Below are 20482 nucleotides of genomic sequence, written 5' to 3' on the forward strand. Positions count from 1 at the left end.
AACATAGGCAGAATTAAAGTAGACTACTACTACTAATTAAGGCAGCAGTACTTTAAAAATAGGTAATAATCCTTCCGCAGGTTTACCTACAGAAACCTTGTTACAACTTTTACTTCCTCTAAATAACTAAGTTTAACGAACTTTCTAGCTTAGGGTAGTTATTACTAACCTCCCTAAGCTAGTCTAAAGGCCTTACTAAGCTATTTAATTAGTAGTAGCGACAGGTAGTATATACAAAGGGCAGGGACGTAATTAACGCATACTAATAACACACGCTTACTAAGCATTCCTTGTTAAAGAGTAATAATTGCAATACTCTATCCCTAGCACAATAGAGTTTAACAAGATTACCTAGACCTTTTAGTTAAGGTAAAGAACTTGTTAGCTCTATTAGTGTAGCGCGCGTGTAGCCTAGAATATCTAAGGGCATTACAGACCTGTTATTGCCTTAAACTTCTATTAGCTTAAGCTAATAGTCCCTCTAAGAAGCTAGCAACTAGCCAAAGCTAGCCTAGCTATTTAGCAGGTTAAGGTCTTGTTTATTATCGCAATTAAGCAGACAAATCACTCTACTAACTAAGAACGGCTATGCACCACCACCTAAAAAATCAAGAAAGAGCTCTTAATCTATTAATCCTTATTTTATCTAGACCTAGTAAGTTTCCCCGTGTTAAGTTAAATTAAGCTGCAGGCTCCACGCCTAGTAGTGCCCTTCTATTAATTTCTTTAAGTTTTAGCCTTATAACTATACTCCCCCCAGAACCCAAAAACTTTGATTTCTCGTAAGGTGCCAAGCGAGTTAGAAAAAGAACATCGCCTAATCCCTAGTTAGCATAGTTTACAGTTAAGACTACAACAGTATCTAATCATCTTTAATCCCCTAACTTTAGTTTACTAATTAATAAAAACATCCTTAGCAAATGCTTTTGCAGTAGTTAGTCTTTAATAAATCCAAGAATTTTACCTCTAACAATTAAATACTAATGCCCCTAACTATCCCTATTAATTATTACAGCAGTCCTAGAAACCAACAAAATAGGACCACACGTCCTATTCTATTATTCTATGCTAACGTATTTAAGCAAAGGCCTGCTTTAAACACTCTAATTTTTTCAAAGTAAAAGTCCTAGTCCCTAACACGCCTAGTAAAGGGCATAAGGTTCTCTAGAAGGAAGGCCTAGCCAGACAAGTACACGCAGTAAGGCAGACCTACCAGCCAGACCTAAGTTTTAACTATAAGCTTTTTAACTGCAACAACTTTAATATACGCTATTAGAGCTAGAATTACTACAGCTACTAGCACTAGACTTGCCCTCCAATTATTCCTTATTAAGAGGTTTAAATTATACTTATTCTAATTACAAGACCTAAAAGAGCCCTATATTAGTATTTATTGTCACTACCTCCCTGTGTTAGGATTAGGTAATTTACGCGCCTGCTGCCTTCCTTAGATATAGTAGCTATTTCTTAGGCTCCCTCTCTAGAATTAAACCCTAATTCCCCGTTACCCATTAAAACTATAGTAAGCTAATACCTTACTATTAAAAGTTAATAGGGCAGAAATTTAAATAAACCGTCGCTAGCGCAAGGCTATGCAATCCGTAAAGTTATTATAAATCACTAAGAAGCCCTAAAGGGCGTTAGTTTTTTATCTAATAAATACACCCCTTCTAAAGTTAGGGTTTTTAGCATGTATTAGCTCTAGAATTACTATAGTTATCTAAGTAGTAAGGTACTATCAAATAAACAATAACTAATTTAATAAGCCATTCGCAGTTTCACAGTATAATTACTTATACTTAGACATGCATAGCTTAATCTTTAAGACAAGCATATAACTACTAGCAGAATTAACTAGGTAACAATCCTAATGCCTAATACGCCAAAGCGCACAAGCACTACCCCTAAAAGGAGGTAGAAAGTACGTGATAAGAAATCGCAGAAGCAATTCTAGCTACTAGCATAACAGCACACAAGGCACTAGTTACAACCAGCAACTAATTTAATTACCCCTACTAAGTTTCTTAAGGAATAGTCCACAACAAAGCCTAATAGGCGTTTCCGCGTGTTCAAACTCGCCACATACATGCCTTAAGTAGAGAAAACCTACGCTTTGCCACGCTTACTAGGAGCGGATGCTAGGCAGGGCTATCCCCTAAGATCTATTAAATAGTTTAGCAGTGCCAGCCATCTATAGACCCCAAATTTTGCCTACTACTAAAACTTTAACAGTAGGACTTTAGGTGCTAACCACAAAACTAGGCGTAATAGCAGGGTTGCTTTAGCATATAGGCCTAGGCCTGCCTAGTTAAGTAGAAGAGTAATCTCTAAGCCCCTAATTACCCACCAATTAGAGCAAATCCAAACCAGGCAGAAATCTAGGAAACAAGGCTAGCTATTATAAAACTAAAACTTTTAAATTTAGTCCAACTGCCGCTAAAACAGGCGCAGAGCGCTAATAACAGGGAGTTATAGGGAGTATAGACGCGGACACAAGCAAAAATTGCCCCCTTAGTGCCTAACAACGCTAGTTTAACCGCCTAATCCAAGAACTACGCATAGTAGATTTAACCTTAGTTAGTTAGTTAGGTATTTAGTATTTAAGAATCTATTTGCCCTCCTTATATATTATAGGAATAGGTTTTGGTTTGATTTTCGCGTCGCGGGGTTAGTGCAGCAGAAAACAGCTTAGAGGTACACTTTTTTATATGTAAAACCGTGTAGACATGCGCAGCCCTATACAAACTATAAACCTATATTCGCTAGATAAGAGTAACTTAGAATTTTATTAGTAGTAGGTAAATATATAGATAAGGATATCTACTCTAATATCTATACTCTACTATAACTACTATATCTATATTAACTATAGATCTATTAGCTCTATCTATATCTACTTAATAGATAAGGCAAGAAATAGAGATAGTATAAAAGAAGAATATAAAGGTATTATTTAATACTAGTAGGTTATAAAAGAAAGTATAGTAGGACTAGCTAGTAGAGAAAAGGTATTATAAAATATAAGGATATACTTAACAGTAAAGAATAATAGATAATAGTATGATATAATAAGTATTATAAAAAGGATATAATAGCTACTAGTATAGAATAGTCTAATGTTATAGAAAGGACTAAAGTAATAGAATAAATAAAAGGTATAGAACGCGCTAAAGTTATAGAACACTAACCCTAAAAAATAAAAAGTTATAGAACGCCCTAAAGTTATAGAACACTACCCCTAAAAAATAAAAAGTTGTAGAACGCCCTAAAGTTATAGAACGCCCTAAAGTTATAGAACGTCCTAAAGTTATAGAACACTACCCCTAAAAATAAAAAGTTGTAGAACTCCCTAAAGTTATAGAACACTACCTCTAAAAAAGAAAAAGTTATAGAACGCCCTAAAGTTATAGAACACTACACCTAAAAAATAAAAAGTTATAGAACGCCCTAAAGTTATAGAACGCCCTAAAGTTATAGAACACTACCTCTAAAAAAGAAAAAGTTATACAACGCCCTAAAGTTATAGAACACTACACCTAAAAAATAAAAAGTTATAGAACGCCCTAAAGTTATAGAACGCCCTAAGCTTATAGAAAAGCCTACAGGATTTTTTTAAATATTAATAGAATACCCTAAAGGTTTAAATAATCTATAGTTATAGAATAGCCTAGAGGAATTTTTAAGTATAGAAGGCTATAAAGTTATAGAATAGTACCCCTAAAAAATATAAAGTTATAGAACGCTCTTAAGTTATAGATCACCGCCTAAAAATCTATATAGATTATCTTAAATCCTTTCTTAATCTTCCTATGCTATATATTAACTGCCTAAGGTACGTACACACATAACCTGTTCTTTTGTATATTTTGCGAGGATTACTCCTAGCTCTAGCCCTCTCTATCTTGCAATTACTATATAACTTGTTCGCTATAGCCCTCTTCCTTCTATTAATAGTAGCTGTTTAGGCAGCAGTTTTACAAATAAGGAGGGCATAATATCCTAATTTTAACCAAGCTAGCAACAGGCTTACGCTTAGTAGCTCGTAACAACAAGGCTACTTAACTACTTACACAACCTAGCTAGATAACTAAGTCGTCTACAAAGGATTTAATCCTGCGCACTATATAATTATAATACACTAGCTAACAACCCTAACTTTAATAGGGCTGCCAACGCCGATCTAGTAAGGTTCTAGGCTAAAGGCCTATTTATATCCAACTAGTACAGGCGGAAATCACCCTATTCTAGCATAGATTCTAACTTAGAGGCGTTTAGCTATAATCTAGCAGATAGTAGCTTCGCGGCAATACCTAGTTAGACAGCCGCAAAAACTAATTATCTAAAACCACAGTTCCTCTTATACTAAGCAGTATTACTATTAGGGCAAGGTTATTAGTAGGGTAAAACTAACCTATCTTACAACAGTCTAAACCTAGCTTACGTTCCCTATTAGTAGGTAAACAATCTAACGCTTACTAAATTCTACTTTAGTATAATAGGAAGAGCTAATATTAAAGGATTAAAAAGCAACATCGCTATAAACGCTTAGCTACTATAAGCCAGTTATCCCTGTAGTAACTTTTCTAGCACCTCTAGCCTTAAATTTTAAGGGACTAAAGGATTAATAGGCCACACTTTTATAGTTTGTATTTACACTAAAAATTAAAATCAAGGGGACTTTTACCCTTTTACTCTACTAGAGATTTCTATTCTCTATAAGTCCCCCTTAGGACACCTGCGTTATAGTTTAATAGATGTGCCGCCCTAGCCAAACTCCCTACCTAATAATATCTTTAACCTAGATTAGCCCACAAAGGACCTTAAACGCTAGAAGTTAGGTAGTAAGGCCTAGCTCTACTTTATTAAATAAGTAAAAAAATAATAAGAGTAGTAGTATTTTACTAGCGCTAAAGCTCCTACCTATTCTACACCCCCTATATCTTTTTACAATATTAAACTAGAGTTAAGCTTAATAGGGTCTTCTTTCCCTACTAATTTAGCCAAGCCCGTTCCCTTAGCTATAGTTTCGCTAGATAGTAGATAGGGACAGTAGGAATCTTGTTAATCTATTTATACGCGTCACTAATTAGATAACAAGGCATTTAGCTACCTTAAGAGAGTTATAGTTACTCCTGCTGTTTACCCGCGCTTAGTTAAATCTCTTTGCTTTAATATTTAGAGCACTAGGCAGAAATCACATTACGTTAACACTACTTTCTAGCTATTATAATACTATATTTTAATTAGACAGTTAGATTCCCTTTATCTATACTAGTTCTAAGTTAGTTGTTAAATATACGCCAGACAGCTAAAACCTGCTAAGGGTGTCTGCACCCTAGCGCTAAGAGGCGCCCACCTTGTGGTTAGTGCCCTTCTACGCTAGAGGCTTCTCCCCAAGGCCTAACGTACCTAACCCTTAGAGCTAATCCTTTTCCTAAAGTTACAGATCTATTTTGCTAACTTCCCTTATCTACATTATTCTATTAACTAGAGGCTTTTTACCTTAGAGACCTACTATAGTTATAAGTACAACCTAGCGTAAAAACTATTTCTTTAAGCAGATTTTTAAGGCTTATTAGGAGCGCACTAAATACTGTAAAAGTGCAGCGCTCTTCTAGCTATTAAACCCTAGCTCTAGACAAACCAATTTTAGGGTAACAGACTATTAAGAAGAAAAGAGAACTCTTCTTAGGGCTCCTACCAAGGTCTCTACTCTTAGTTGCGTTGCCGCGGAGAATCTACATCTAGGTGCTAGAATATTAACTAGCTTCCCTTTTAAGGGCGCGGCGCAAGCACTAACATTAAAATAGAATTACCCTATCTCTTAGGATTAACTAACCTATATCTAACTACTATTCACACAGAACCTTTCCCTACTTTAGTCCTTAAAGTTCTTATTTAAGTATTTACTACTACTACCAAGATCTGCACTAGAGGCCGTTCTACCTAGGGTTACCCCTAAGGCTTCGTCACAAGCCTCTACGCCTGCCTACTTACTAGGGCTTAAATCTTGCCCTAGCGGCAGGGTATAGGTAACACGCTTAAGCGCTATCTATTTTTAGGGCTAGTTTATTTAGCAGGTAAGTTGTTACACACTCCTTAGCAGATTCTAACTTCTATAGCTACTATCCTACTGTCTAGATAAACTAACACCTTTTGTAGTGTCTAATAAGCGTGCATTCTAGCACCTTAACCCCACGTTTAGTTTATCCCGCATTACTAGTTCTGCTTACTAAAAATAGCCTACTAGTAACAGTATATTTAAGTATCTATATTTAATTAAGTAACAAGGACTTCTTACATATTTAAAGTTTAAGAATAGGTAAAGGTTGTTTTAACCCCTAGGCCTCTAATTATTTACTTTACCTTATAAAACTAAATATGTTACTACTATCCTAAGGGAAACTTTAGCAGGAACTAGCTACTAGATAGTTTAATTAGTCTTTCACCCCTATACCTAAATTTAACAATTAATTTGCACGTTAGAACCACTGTGAGCCTCCACTAGAGTTTCCTCTAGCTTTACCCTATTTAAGCATAGTTCACTATCTTTTAGGTCCTAACAGCTATACTCTTACTTAAATCCTTCTAAAGACATCAGGATTAGTTAATAGTGCACCCTAAAAGGGTTCCTACCTCTATTCACTTTTATTACGCGTCTAGGCTTAACACCTAAACACTCACATAGATATTAGACTCCTTAGTCTATATTTTAAGACAGGCCGCTTACAGCTATTACGCTAGCATCCTAGCAGATACGCAGACCTTAGTCTAGGCTAGTTGCATGTCGTCTCCCCTATAAGGCCTCCCCAAAGGGAGGTACGTAACAGAGACCTTTATCTAACTACCTAAACTAATACTAGCCTGCCTATAGAAGAGTGTACTAGACAAAAGCCTAGATAAGCAACTATAGGCAAGTCTAGCTGCAAGCGCTTCCCTTTTAACAATTTCACGTGCTATTTAACTCTCTTTCTAAAGTGCTTTTTATCTTTTAATTACTCTACTTATACGCTATTAGTCTCTAGCTAGTATTTAGCTTTAGAAGAAATTTACCTCCTATTTAGAGCTATATTTCTAAATAACTTAACTTGTTAAAGGGGCTTTATACAGCAAAGGCTAGCAACCACATATAGGATTCTCACCCTCTATAACGTCCTGTTCTAAGGAACTTAGACCACTGCTAACGCTAAAGCGCCCTCTGCAAATTACAACTTAGACCCTAAAAGAGCTAGATTTTAAATTTAAGCTGTTGCCGCTTCACTCGCCATTACTAGGGCAATCCCTATTAGTTTCTTTTCCTCCACTTATTAATATGCTTAAGTTTAGCAGGTATCCCTACCTAATCTAAGGTTAAGAGCTTAAAAAGTGTCTTAATAGATACTAACAACCATAACAAGAGGCGCAAAATATGCTGCGCTCTAGGCTAATATACTAGCTACCAATTATTTTAAGGCGAGTCCCAAGTAAAACAAACACCTAACACTAAGCAGAGCTTAAGGGTACAAATAACGCTTAAACAGGCATACCCTATAGAATACTAAGGGGCGTAATATGCGTTTAAAGATTTAATAATTTACTAAATTCTACAATTTACACTACTTATCGCATTTCGCTGCGTTCTTTATTAATACTAGAACTAAGAGATCTGTTATTAAAAGTTATAATTTATTATAGTATTACTAACGCTAACTACAATTGCAAGTAGTTTTAGGGGATCTAATTAGTAGGCAAGCCCACTAAGGAAACAAATAGTAGGCAAAAAACATAGGCAGAATCAAAGTAAACTACTACTACTAATTAAGGCGGCAGTGCTTTAAAAATAGGTAATAATCCTTCCGCAGGTTTACCTACAGAAACCTTGTTACAACTTTTACTTCCTTTAAATAACTAAGTTTAACAAACTTTCTAGCTCAGGGTAGTTATTGCTAACCTCCCTAAGCTAGTCTAAAGGCCTTACTAAGCTATTTAATTAGTAGTAGCAATAGGCGGTGTGTACAAAGGGCAGGGACGTAATCAACGCATGCTAATAACACGCGCTTACTAGGCATTCCTCGTTAAAGAGCAATAATTGCAATGCTCTATCCCTAGCACAACAGAGTTTAACAAGATTACCTAGACCTTTTAGTTAAGGTAAAGAACTTGTTAGCTCTATTAGTGTAGCGCGCGTGCAGCCTAGAACATCTAAGGGCATTACAGACCTATTATTGCCTTAAACTTCCATTAGCTTAAGCTAATAGTCCCTCTAAGAAGCTAGCAACTAGCCAAAGCTAGCCTAGCTATTTAGCAGGTTAAGGTCTTATTTATTATCGCAATTAAGCAGACAAATCACTCTACTAACTAAGAACAGCCATACACCACCACCTAAAAAATCAAGAAAGAGCTCTTAATCTATCAATCCTTATTTTATCTAGACCTAGTAAGTTTCCCTATATTAAGTCAAATTAAGCTGCAGGCTCCACGCCTAGTAGTGCCCTTCCATTAATTTCTTTAAGTTTTAGCCTTGCGACCATACTCCCCCTAGAACCCAAAAACTTTGATTTCTCGTAAGGTGCTAAGCAAGTCAGAAAAAGAACATCGCCTAATCCCTAGTTAGCATAGTTTATAGTTAAGACTACGACAGTATCTAATCATCTTTAATCCCCTAACTTTCGTTCACTAATTAATAAAAACATCCTTAGCAAATACTTTCGCAGTAGTTAGTCTTTAATAAATCTAAGAATTTCACCTCTAACAATTAAATACTAATGCCCCTAACTATCCCTATTAATTATTACAGTAGTCCTAAAAACTAACAAAATAGGACCACACGTCCTATTCTATTATTCTATGCTAACGTATTCAAGCAAAGGCCTGCTTTAAACACTCTAATTTTTTCAAAGTAAAAGTCCTAGTCCCTAACACGCCTAGTAAAGGGCATAAGGTTCTCTAGAAGGAAGGCCTAGCTAGACAAGTACACGCGGTAAGGCAGACCTACCAGCTAGACCTAAGTTTTAACTACAAGCTTTTTAACTGCAACAACTTTAATATACGCTATTAGAGCTAGAATTACTATAGCTGCTAGCACTAGACTTGCCCTCTAATTGTTCCTTGTTAAGAGGTTTAAATTGTACTTATTCTAATTACAAGACCTAAAAGAGCCCTATATTAGTATTTATTGTCACTACCTCCCCATATCAGGATTAGGTAATTTGCGCGCCTGCTGCCTTCCTTAGATGTGGTAGCTATTTCTTAGGCTCCCTCTCTAGAATTAAACCCTAATTCCCTGTTACCCGTTAAAACCATAGTAAGCTAATACCTTACTATTAAAAGTTAATAGGGCAGAAATTTAAATAAACCATCGCTAGCGCAAGGCCATACAATCCGTAAAGTTATCATAAATCACCAAGAAGCCCCAAAGGGCGTTAGTTTTTTATCTAATAAATACACCCCTTCTAAAGTTAGGGTTTTTAGCATATATTAGCTCTAGAATTACCACAGTTATCTAAGTAGTAAGGTACTATCAAATAAACGATAACTAATTTAATAAGCCATTCGCAGTTTTACAGTATAATTGCTTATACTTAGACATACATAGCTTAATCTTTAAGACAAGCATATAACTACTAGTAGAATTAACTAGGTAACAATCCTAATGCCTAATACGCCAAAGCGCACAAGCACTACCCCCAAAAGAAGGCAGAAAGTACGTAATAAGAAATCGCAGAAGCAATTCTAGCTACTAGCATAATAGCACACAAGGCACTAGTTATAACTAGCAACTAATTTAATTGCCCCTACTAAGTTTCTTAAGGAATGGTCCACAACAAAGCCTAACAGGCGTTTCCGCGTGTTTAAACTCGCCACATACATGCCTTAAGTAGAGAAAACCTATACTTTACTACGCTTACTAGGAGCAGATGCTAGGCAGGGCTGTCCCCTAAGATCTGTTAAATAGTTTAGCAGTGCTAGCCATCCACAGACCCTAAATTTTGCCTACTACTAAAACTTTAACAGTAGGACTTCAGGTGCTAACTATAAAACTAGGCGCAACAGTAGGGTTGCTTTAGCATATAGGCCTAGGCCTGCCTAGTTAAGTAGAAGAGCAATCTCTAAGCCCCTAATTACCCACTAATTAGAGCGAATCTAAACTAGGCAGAAATCTAGGAAACAAGGCTAGCTATTATAAAACCAAAACTTTTAAATTTAGTCTAACTGCCGCTAAAACAGGCGCAGAGCGCTAACAACAGGGAGTTATAGGGAGTATAGACGCAGACACAAGCAAAAATTGCCCCCTTAGTGCCTAACAACGCTAGTTTAACCGCCCAATCTAAGAACTGCGCGCAGTAGATTTAACCTTAGTTAGTTAGTTAGGCATTTAGTATTTAAGAATCCATTTGCCCTCCTTATATATTATAGGAACGGGTTTTAGTTTAATTTTCGCGTTACGGGGTTAGTGTAGTAGAAAACAGCTTAAAGGTACACTTTTTTGTATGTAAAACTGTGTAGACATACGCAGCCCTATACAAACCATAAACCTGTATTTGCTAGATAAGAGTAACTTAGAATTTTATTAGTAGTAGGTAAATATATAGATAAGAATATCTACTCTAATATCTATACTCTACTATAACTACTGTATCTATATTAACTATAGATCTATTAGCTCTATCTATATCTACTTAATAGATAAGGCAAGAAATAGAGATAGTATAAAAGAAGAATATAAAGGTATTATTTAATACTAGTAGGTTATAAAAGAAAGTATAGTAGGACTAGCTAGTAGAGAAAAGGTTTTATAAAATATAAGGATATACTTAATAGTAAAGAATAATAGATAATAGTATAATATAATAAGTATTATAAAAAGGATATAATAGCTACTAGTATAGAATAGTCTAAAGTTATAGAAAGGACTAAAGTAATAGAATAAATAAAATGTATAGAACGCGCTAAAGTTATAGAACACTAACCCTAAAAAATAAAAAGTTATAGAACGCCCTAAAGTTATAGAACGCCCTAAAGTTATAGAACACCCTAAGCTTATAGAAGGCCCTAAAGTTATAGAACGCCCTAAAGTTATAGAACGCTACCCCTAAATAAAAGTTGTAGAACGCCCTAAAGTTATAGAACACTACCCCTAAAAAAGAAAAAGTTATAGAACGCTCTAAAGTTATAGAACACTACCTCTAAAAAAGAAAAAGTTATAGAACGCCCTAAAGTTATAGAACACTACACCTAAAAAATAAAAAGTTATAGAACGCCCTAAAGTTATAGAACACTACCTCTAAAAAAAAAAAGTTATAGAACACTCTAATATTATAGAACACTACCTCTAAAAAAGAAAAAGTTATAGAACCCTAATTATAGAACACTCTAATATTATAGAACACTACCTCTAAAAAAGAAAAAGTTATAGAACACTCTAATATTATAGAATACTACCCCTAAAAAATAAAAAGTTATAGAACACTCTAATATTATAGAACACTACCTCTAAAAGAAAAGTTATAGAACACTCTAATATTATAGAATACTAACCCTAAAAAATAAAAAGTTATAGAACGCTAAAGTTATAGAACGCCCTAAAGTTATAGAACGCCCTAAAGTTATAGAACGCCCTAAAGTTATAGAACACTACCCCTAAAAAATAAAAAGTTGTAGAACGCCCTAAAGTTATAGAACGCCCTAAAGTTATAGAACACTACCTCTAAAAAAGAAAAAGTTATAGAACACTCTAATATTATAGAATACTAACCCTAAAAAATAAAAAGTTATAGAACGCCCTAAAGTTATAGAACACTACCCCTAAAAAATAAAAAGTTATAGAACGCCCTAAAGTTATAGAACACTACCTCTAAAAAAGAAAAAGTTATAGAACGCCCTAAAGTTATAGAATACTACCCTAAAAATAAAAAGTTGTAGAACGCCCTAAAGTTATAGAACCCCTAAGTTGACGCCCTGTGAACACCTAAAAAAAAAAGTGAACGCCCTAAAGTTATAGAACGCCCTAAAGTTATAGAACGCCCTAAAGTTATAGAACACTACCTAAAAAATAAAAAGTTGTAGAACGCCCTAAAGTTATAGAACGCCCTAAAGTTATAGAACGCCCTAAAGTTATAGAACACTACCCCTAAAAAATAAAAAGTTGTAGAACGCCCTAAAGTTATAGAACGCCCTAAAGTTATAGAACGCCCTAAAGTTATAGAACACTACCCCTAAAAAATAAAAAGTTATAGAACGCCCTAAAGTTATAGAACACTACCTCTAAAAAAAAAAAGTTATAGAACGCCCTAAAGTTATAGAACCCCCTAAAGTTATAGAACGCCCTAAAGTTATAGAACGCCCTAAAGTTATAGAACGCCCTAAAGTTATAGAACACTACCCCTAAAAAATAAAAAGTTGTAGAACGCCCTAAAGTTATAGAACGCCCTAAAGTTATAGAACGCCCTAAAGTTATAGAACACTACCCCTAAAAAATAAAAAGTTGTAGAACGCCCTAAAGTTATAGAACGCCCTAAAGTTATAGAACGCCCTAAAGTTATAGAACACTACCCCTAAAAAATAAAAAGTTGTAGAACGCCCTAAAGTTATAGAACGCCCTAAAGTTATAGAACGCCCTAAAGTTATAGAACTACCCCTAAAAAAAAAAGTTATCCCTAAAGTTATAGAACGCCCTAAAGTTATAGAACGCCCTAAAGTTATAGAACACTACCCCTAAAAAATAAAAAGTTGTAGAACGCCCTAAAGTTATAGAACCCTAAAGTTATAGAACGCCCTAAAGTTATAGAACACTACCCCTAAAAAATAAAAAGTTGTAGAACGCCCTAAAGTTATAGAACGCCCTAAAGTTATAGAACGCCCTAAAGTTATAGAACACTACCCCTAAAAAATAAAAAGTTGTAGAACGCCCTAAAGTTATAGAACGCCCTAAAGTTATAGAACGCCCTAAAGTTATAGAACACTACCCCTAAAAAATAAAAAGTTGTAGAACGCCCTAAAGTTATAGAACGCCCTAAAGTTATAGAACGCCCTAAAGTTATAGAACCTACCCTAAAAAATAAAAAGTTGTAGAACGCCCTAAAGTTATAGAACTCCCTAAAGTTATAGAACACTACCTCTAAAAAAGAAAAAGTTATAGAACGCCCTAAAGTTATAGAACACTACACCTAAAAAATAAAAAGTTGTAGAACGCCCTAAAGTTATAGAACGCCCTAAAGTTATAGAACACTACCTCTAAAAAAGAAAAAGTTATACAACGCCCTAAAGTTATAGAACACTACACCTAAAAAATAAAAAGTTATAGAACGCCCTAAAGTTATAGAACGCCCTAAGCTTATAGAATAGCCTACAGGATTTTTTTAAATATTAATAGAATACCCTAAAGGTTTAAATAATCTATAGTTATAGAATAGCCTAGAGGAATTTTCAAGTATAGAAGGCTATAAAGTTATAGAACAGTACCCCTAAAAAATAAAAAGTTATAGAACGCTCTTAAGTTATAGATCACCGCCTAAAAATCTGTATAGATTATCTTAAATCCTTTCTTAATCTTCCTATGCTATATATTAACTGCCTAAGGTACGTACACACATAACCTGTTCTTTTGTATATTTTGCGAGGATTGCTCCTAGCTCTAGCCCTCTCTATCTTGCAATTACTATATAACTTATTCGCTATAGCCCTCTTCCTTCTATTAACAGCAGCCGTTTAGGCAGCAGTTTTGCAAATAAGGAGGGCATAATATCCCAATTTTAACCAAGCTAGCAACGGGCTTACGCTTAGTAGCTTGTAACAACAAGGCTACTTAACTACTTACACGACCTAGCTAGACAACTAAGTTATCTATAAAGGATTTAATCCTGCGCACTATACAATTGCAATACACTAGCTAACAACCCTAACTTTAATAGGGCTGCCAACGCCGATCTAGTAAGGTTCTAGGCCAAAGGCCTATTTGTATCTAACTAGTGCAGGCGGAAATCACCCTATTCTAGCATAGATTCTAACTTAGAGGCGTTTAGCCATAATCTAGCAGATAGTAGCTTCGCGGCAATACCTAGTTAGATAGCTGCAAAAACCAATTATCTAAAACCGCAGTTCCTCTCGTACTAAGCGGTATTACTATTAGGGCAAGGTTATTAGTAGGGTAAAACTAACCTGTCTTACAACGGTCTAAACCTAGCTTACGTTCCCTATTAGTAGGTGAACAATCTAACGCTTACTAAATTCTGCTTTAGTATAATAGGAAGAGCTAATATTAAAGGATTAAAAAGCAACGTCGCTATAAACGCTTAGCTGCCACAAGCCAGTTATCCCTATAGTAACTTTTCTAGCACCTCTAGCCTTAAATTTCAAGGGACTAAAGGATTAATAGGCCACACTTTTATAGTTTGTATTCACACTAAAAATCAAAATTAAGGGGACTTTTGCCCTTTTACTCTACTAGAGATTTCTATTCTCTATAAGTCCCCCTTAGGACACCTGCGTTATAGTTTAATAGATGTGCCGCCCTAGCCAAACTCCCTACCTAACAATGTCTTTAACCTAGATTAGCCCACAAAGGACCTTAAACGCTAGAAGTTAGGCAGTAAGGCCTAGCTCCGCTTTATTAAATAAGTAAAAAAACAATAAGGGTAGTAGTATTTTACTAGCGCCAAAGCTCCTACCTATTCTACACCCCCTATATCTTTTCACAATATTAAACTAGAGTTAAGCTTAATAGGGTCTTCTTTCCCCGCTAATTTAGCTAAGCCTATTCCCTTAGCTATAGTTTCGCTAGATAGTAGATAGGGACAGTAGGAATCTCGTTAATCTATTTATGCGCGTTACTAATTAGATAACAAGGCATTTAGCTACCTTAAGAGAGTTATAGTTACTCCTGCCGTTTACCCGCGCTTAGTTAAATCTCTTCGCTTTAATATTTAGAGCACTAGGCAGAAATCATATTACGTTAATACTACTTTCTAGCTATTACAATGCTATATTTTAATTAGATAGTTAGATTCCCCTTATCTATACTAGTTCTAAGTTAGTTGTTAAACGTACGCTAGACGGCTAAAACCTGCTAAGGGTGTCTGCACCCTAGCGCTAAGAGGCGCCTACCTTGCAGTTAGTGCCCTTCTGCGCTAGAGGCTTCTCCCTAAGGCCTAACGTACCTAACCCTTAGAGCTAATCCTTTTCCCAAAGTTATAGATCTATTTTGCTAACTTCCCTTATCTACATTATTCTATTAACTAGAGGCTTTTTACCTTAGAGACCTACTACAGTTATAAGTACAACCTAGCGTAAAAACTATTTCTTTAAGTAGATTTTTAAGGCTTATTAGGAGCGCACTAAACGCTGCAAAAGTACAGCGCTCTTCTAGCTATTAAACCCTAGCTCTAGATAAACTAATTTTAGGGTAACAGACCGTTAAGAAGAAAAGAGAACTCTTCTTAGGGCTCCCGCTAAGGTCTCCGCTCTTAGTTGCGTTGCCGCGGAGAATCTACATCTAGGTGCTAGAATATTAACTAGCTTCCCTTTTAAGGGCGCGGCGCAAGCACTAACATTAAAATAGAATTACCCTATCTCTTAGGATTAACTAACCTGTGTCTAACTACTATTTACACAGAACCTTTCCCTACTTTAGTCCTTAAAGTTCTTATTTAAGTATTTGCTACTACTACTAAGATCTACACTAGAGGCCGTTCTACCTAGGGTTACCCCTAAGGCTTCGTCACAAGCCTCTACGCCTGCCTACTCGCTAGGGCTTAAATCTTGCCCTAGCGGCGGGGTATAGGTAACACGCTTAAGCGCCATCTATTTTTAGGGCTAGTTTATTTAGCAGGTAAGTTGTTACACACTCCTTAGCAGATTCTAACTTCTATAGCTACTATCCTACTGTCTAGATAAACTAACACCTTTTATAGTGTCTAATAAGCGTGCATTCTAGCACCTTAACCCTGCGTTTAGTTTATCCTGTATCGCTAGTTCTGCTTACTAAAAATAGCCTACTAGTAACAGTACATTTAAGTGTCTACGTTTAATTAAGTAACAAGGACTTCTTATATATTTAAAGTTTAAGAATAGGTAAAGGTTATTTTAACCCCTAGGCCTCTAATTATTTGCTTTACCTTATAAAACTAAATACGTTACTACTATCCTAAGGGAAACTTTAGCAGGAACTAGCTACTAGATAGTTTAATTAGTCTTTCGCCCCTATGCCTAAATTTAACAATCAATTTGCACGTTAGAACTGCTGCAAGCCTCCACTAGAGTTTCCTCTAGCTTTACCCTATTTAAGCATAGTTCACCATCTTTTAGGTCCTAATAGCTATGCTCTTACTTAAATCCTTCCAAAGACATTAGGATTGGTTAATAGTGCACCCTAAAAGGGTTCCTACCTCCGTTCACTTTTATTACGCGTCTAGGCTTAACACCTAAACACTTGCATAGATATTAGACTCCTTAGTCCATATTTTAAGACAGGCCGCTTATAGCTATTACGCTAGCATCCTAGCAGATACGCGGACCTTAGTCTAGGCTAGTTACATGTCGTCTCCCCTATAAAGCCTCCCTAAAGGGAGGTACGTAATAGAGACCTTTATCTAACTGCCTAAACTAATGCTAGCCTGCCTATAGAAGAGTGCACTAGACAAAAGCCTAGATAAGTAACTATAGGCAAGTCTAGCTGCAAGCGCTTCCCTTTCAACAATTTCACGTGCTATTTAACTCTCTTTCTAAAGTACTTTTTATCTTTTAATCACTCTACTTGTGCGCTATTAGTCTCTAGCTAGTATTTAGCTTTAGAAGAAATTTACCTCCTATTTAGAGCTACATTCCTAAATAACTTAACTTATTAAAGGGGCTTTACACAGCGAAGGCCAGCGACCACGTATAGGATTCTTACCCTCTATAACGTCCTGTTCTAAGGAACTTAGACTGCTGCTAACGCTAAAGCGCCCTCTGCAAATTACAACTTAGACCCTAAAAGAGCCAGATTTTAAATTTAAGCTGTTGCCGCTTCACTCGCCGTTACTAGGGCAATCCCTATTAGTTTCTTTTCCTCCGCTTATTAATATGCTTAAGTTTAGTAGGTATCCCTACCTAATCTAAGGTTAAGAGCTTAAAAAGTGTCTTAATAGATACTAACAACCATAATAAGAGGCGCAAAATGTGCTGCGCTCTAGGCTAATGTGCTAGCTACCAATTGTTTTAAGGCGAGTCCCAAGTAGAACAAACACCTAATACTAAGCAGAGCTTAAGGGTACAAATAACGCTTAAACAGGCATGCCCTATAGAATACTAAGGGGCGCAATATACGTTTAAAGATTTAATAATTTACTAAATTCTGCAATTTACACTACTTATCGCATTTCGCTGCGTTCTTTATTAATGCTAGAACCAAGAGATCTGTTGTTAAAAGTTGTAATTTATTACAGTATTACTAACGCTAACTGCAATTGCAAGTAGTTTTAGGGGATCTAATTAGTAGGCAAGCTTACTAAGGAAACAAATAGTACGCAAAAAACATAGGCAGAATTAAAGTAGACTGCCGCTACTAATTAAGGCGGCAGTGCTTTAAAAATAGGTAATAATCCTTCTGCAGGTTTACCTACAGAAACCTTGTTACAACTTTTACTTCCTCTAAATAACCAAGTTTAACGAACTTTCTGGCTTAGGGTGGTTATTGCTAACCTCCCTAAGCTAGTCTAAAGGCCTCACTAAGCCATTCAATTAGTAGTAGCGACGGGCGGTATGTACAAAGGGCAGGGACGTAATTAACGCATGCTAATAATACGCGCTTACTAGGCATTCCTTGTTAAAGAGCAATAATTGCAATACTCTATCCCTAGCACGACAGAGTTTAACAAGATTACCTAGACCTTTTAGTTAAGGTAAAGAACTTGTTAGCTCTGTTAGTGTAGCGCGCGTGCGGCCCAGAATATCTAAGGGTATCACAGACCTGTTATTGCCTCAAACTTCTATTAGCTTAAGCTAATAGTCCCTCTAAGAAGCTAGTAACTAGCTAAAGCTAGCCTAGCTATTTAGCAGGTTAAGGTCTTGTTTATTATCGCAATTAAGCAGACAAATCACTCTACTAACTAAGAACAGCTATGCACCACCACCTAAAAAATCAAGAAAGAGCTCTTAATCTGTTAATCCTTATTTTATCTAGACCTAGTAAGTTTCCCTATGTTAAGTCAAATTAAGCCGCAGGCTCTACGCCTAGTAGTGCCCTTCCATTAATTTCTTTAAGTTTTAGCCTTGCGACTATACTCCCCCTAGAACCCAAAAACTTTGATTTCTTGTAAGGTGCCGAGCGAGTTAGAAAAAGAACATCGCCTAATCTCTAGTTAGCATAGTTTACAGTTAAGACTACGATAGTATCTAATCATCTTTAATCCCCTAACTTTCGTTTACTAATTAATAAAAACATCCTTAGCAAATGCTTTCGTAGTAGTTAGTCTTTAATAAATCCAAGAATTTTACCTCTAACAATTAAATACTAATACCCCTAACTATCCCTATTAATTATTACAGTAGTCCTAGAAACTAACAAAATAGGACCGCACGTCCTATTCTATTATTCTATGCTAACGTATTTAAGCAAAGGCCTGCTTTAAACACTCTAATTTTTTTAAAGTAAAAGTCCTAGTCCCTAACACGCCTAGTAAAGGGCATAAGGTTCTCTAGAAGGAAGGCCCGGCCAGACAAGTACACGCAGTAAGGCGGACCTACTAGCCAGACCTAAGTTTCAACTACAAGCTTTTTAACTGCAATAACTTTAATATACGCTATTAGAGCTAGAATTACCGCAGCTGCTAGCACTAGACTTGCCCTCTAATTGTTCCTTGTTAAGAGGTTTAAATTGTACTTATTCTAATTACAAGACCCAAAAGAGCCCTATATTAGTATTTATTGTTACTACCTCCCTATGTTAGGATTAGGTAATTTACGCGCCTGCTGCCTTCCTTAGATATAGTAGCTATTTCTTAGGCTCCCTCTCTAGAATTAAACCCTAATTCCCCGTTACCTGTTAAAACCATAGTAAGCTAATACCTTACTATTAAAAGTTAATAGGGCAGAAATTTAAATAAACCATCGCCGGCGCAAGGCTATGCAATCCGTAAAGTTATTATAAATCACTAAGAAGCCCTAAAGGGCGTTGGTTTTTTATCTAATAAATACACCCCTTCTAAAGTTAGGGTTTTTAGCATGTATTAGCTCTAGAATTACCATAGTTATCTAAGTAGTAAGGTACTATCAAATAAACGATAACTGATTTAATAAGCTATTCGCAGTTTTACAGTATAATTGCTTATACTTAGACATGCATAGCTTAATCTTTAAGACAAGCATATAACTACTAGCAGAATTAACTAGGTAACAATCCTAATGCCTAATACGCCAAAGCGCACAAGCACTACCCCCAAAAGGAGGCAGAAAGTACGTGATAAGAAATCGCAGAAGCGATTCTAGCTACTAGCATAACAGTACACAAGGCACTAGTTACAACCAGCAACTAATTTAATTACCCCTACTAAGTTTCTTAAGGAATGGTCCGCAACAAAGCCTAACAGGCGTTTCTACGTGTTTAAACTCGCCACATACATGCCTTAAGTGGAGAAAACCCACGCTTTACTACGCTCACTAGGAGCGGATGCTAGGTAGGGCTATCCCCTAAGATCTGTTAAATAGTTTGGCAGTGCTAGCCATCCACAGACCCTAAATTTTGCCTACTGCTAAAACTTTAACAGTAGGACTTTAGGTGCCAACCACAAAACTAGGCGCAACAGCAGGGTTGCTTTAGCATATAGGCCTAGGCCTGCCTAGTTAAGTAGAAGAGTAATCTCTAAGCCCCTAATTACCCACTAATTGGAGCGAATCCAAACCAGGCAGAAATCTAGGAAACAAGGCTAGCCATTATAAAACCAAAACTTTCAAATTTAGTCTAACTACCGCTAAAACAGGCGCAGAGCGCTAACAACAGGGAGTTATAGGGAGTATAGACGCGGACACAAGCAAAAATTGCCCCCTTAGTGCCTAATAACGCTAGTTTAACTGCCTAATCCAAGAACTGCGCGCAGCAGATTTAACCTTAGTTAGTTAGTTAGGTATTTAGTATTTAAGAATCCATTTGCCCTCCTTATATATTATAGGAACGGGTTTTAGTTTGATTTTCGCGTCGCGGGGTTAGTGCGGTGGAAAACAGCTTAGAGGTACACTTTTTTGTATATAAAACCGTGTAGACATGCGCAGCCCTATACAAACTATAAACCTGTATTCGCTAGATAAGAGTAACTTAGAATTTTATTAGTAGTAGGTAAATATATAGATAAGGATATCTACTCTAATATCTGTACTCTACTATAACTACTATATCTATATTAACTATAGATCTATTAGCTCTATCTATATCTACTTAATAGATAAGGCAAGAAATAGAGATAGTATAAAAGAAGAATATAAAGGTATTATTTAATACTAGTAGGTTATAAAAGAAAGTATAGTAGGACTAGCT

The 20482-nt window shown here is 36.0% G+C and overlaps 4 non-coding genes across 4 annotated transcripts; all 4 read right to left on the reverse strand.

Moving 5' to 3' along the window:
- Positions 1-63: 63 nt before the first annotated feature.
- IAQ61_008615 lies at positions 64-1860 on the reverse strand. Its single transcript, XR_010715550.1, has one exon. It is a non-coding gene; the product is annotated as an 18S ribosomal RNA (ribosomal RNA).
- A 5964-nt stretch (positions 1861-7824) lies between these two features.
- IAQ61_008616 lies at positions 7825-9621 on the reverse strand. Its single transcript, XR_010715551.1, has one exon. It is a non-coding gene; the product is annotated as an 18S ribosomal RNA (ribosomal RNA).
- An 880-nt stretch (positions 9622-10501) lies between these two features.
- Positions 10502-17384, reverse strand: IAQ61_008617. Its single transcript, XR_010715552.1, has one exon. It is a non-coding gene; the product is annotated as a 28S ribosomal RNA (ribosomal RNA).
- A 165-nt stretch (positions 17385-17549) lies between these two features.
- IAQ61_008618 lies at positions 17550-19346 on the reverse strand. The gene has a single exon (XR_010715553.1). It is a non-coding gene; the product is annotated as an 18S ribosomal RNA (ribosomal RNA).
- Between the last annotated feature and the right edge of the window lie 1136 nt (positions 19347-20482).

Source organism: Plenodomus lingam (genome assembly GCF_022343315.1).
Source record: "Plenodomus lingam strain CAN1 chromosome Unknown contig_37, whole genome shotgun sequence".
NCBI classification, from domain to species: Eukaryota; Fungi; Ascomycota; class Dothideomycetes; order Pleosporales; family Leptosphaeriaceae; genus Plenodomus; species Plenodomus lingam.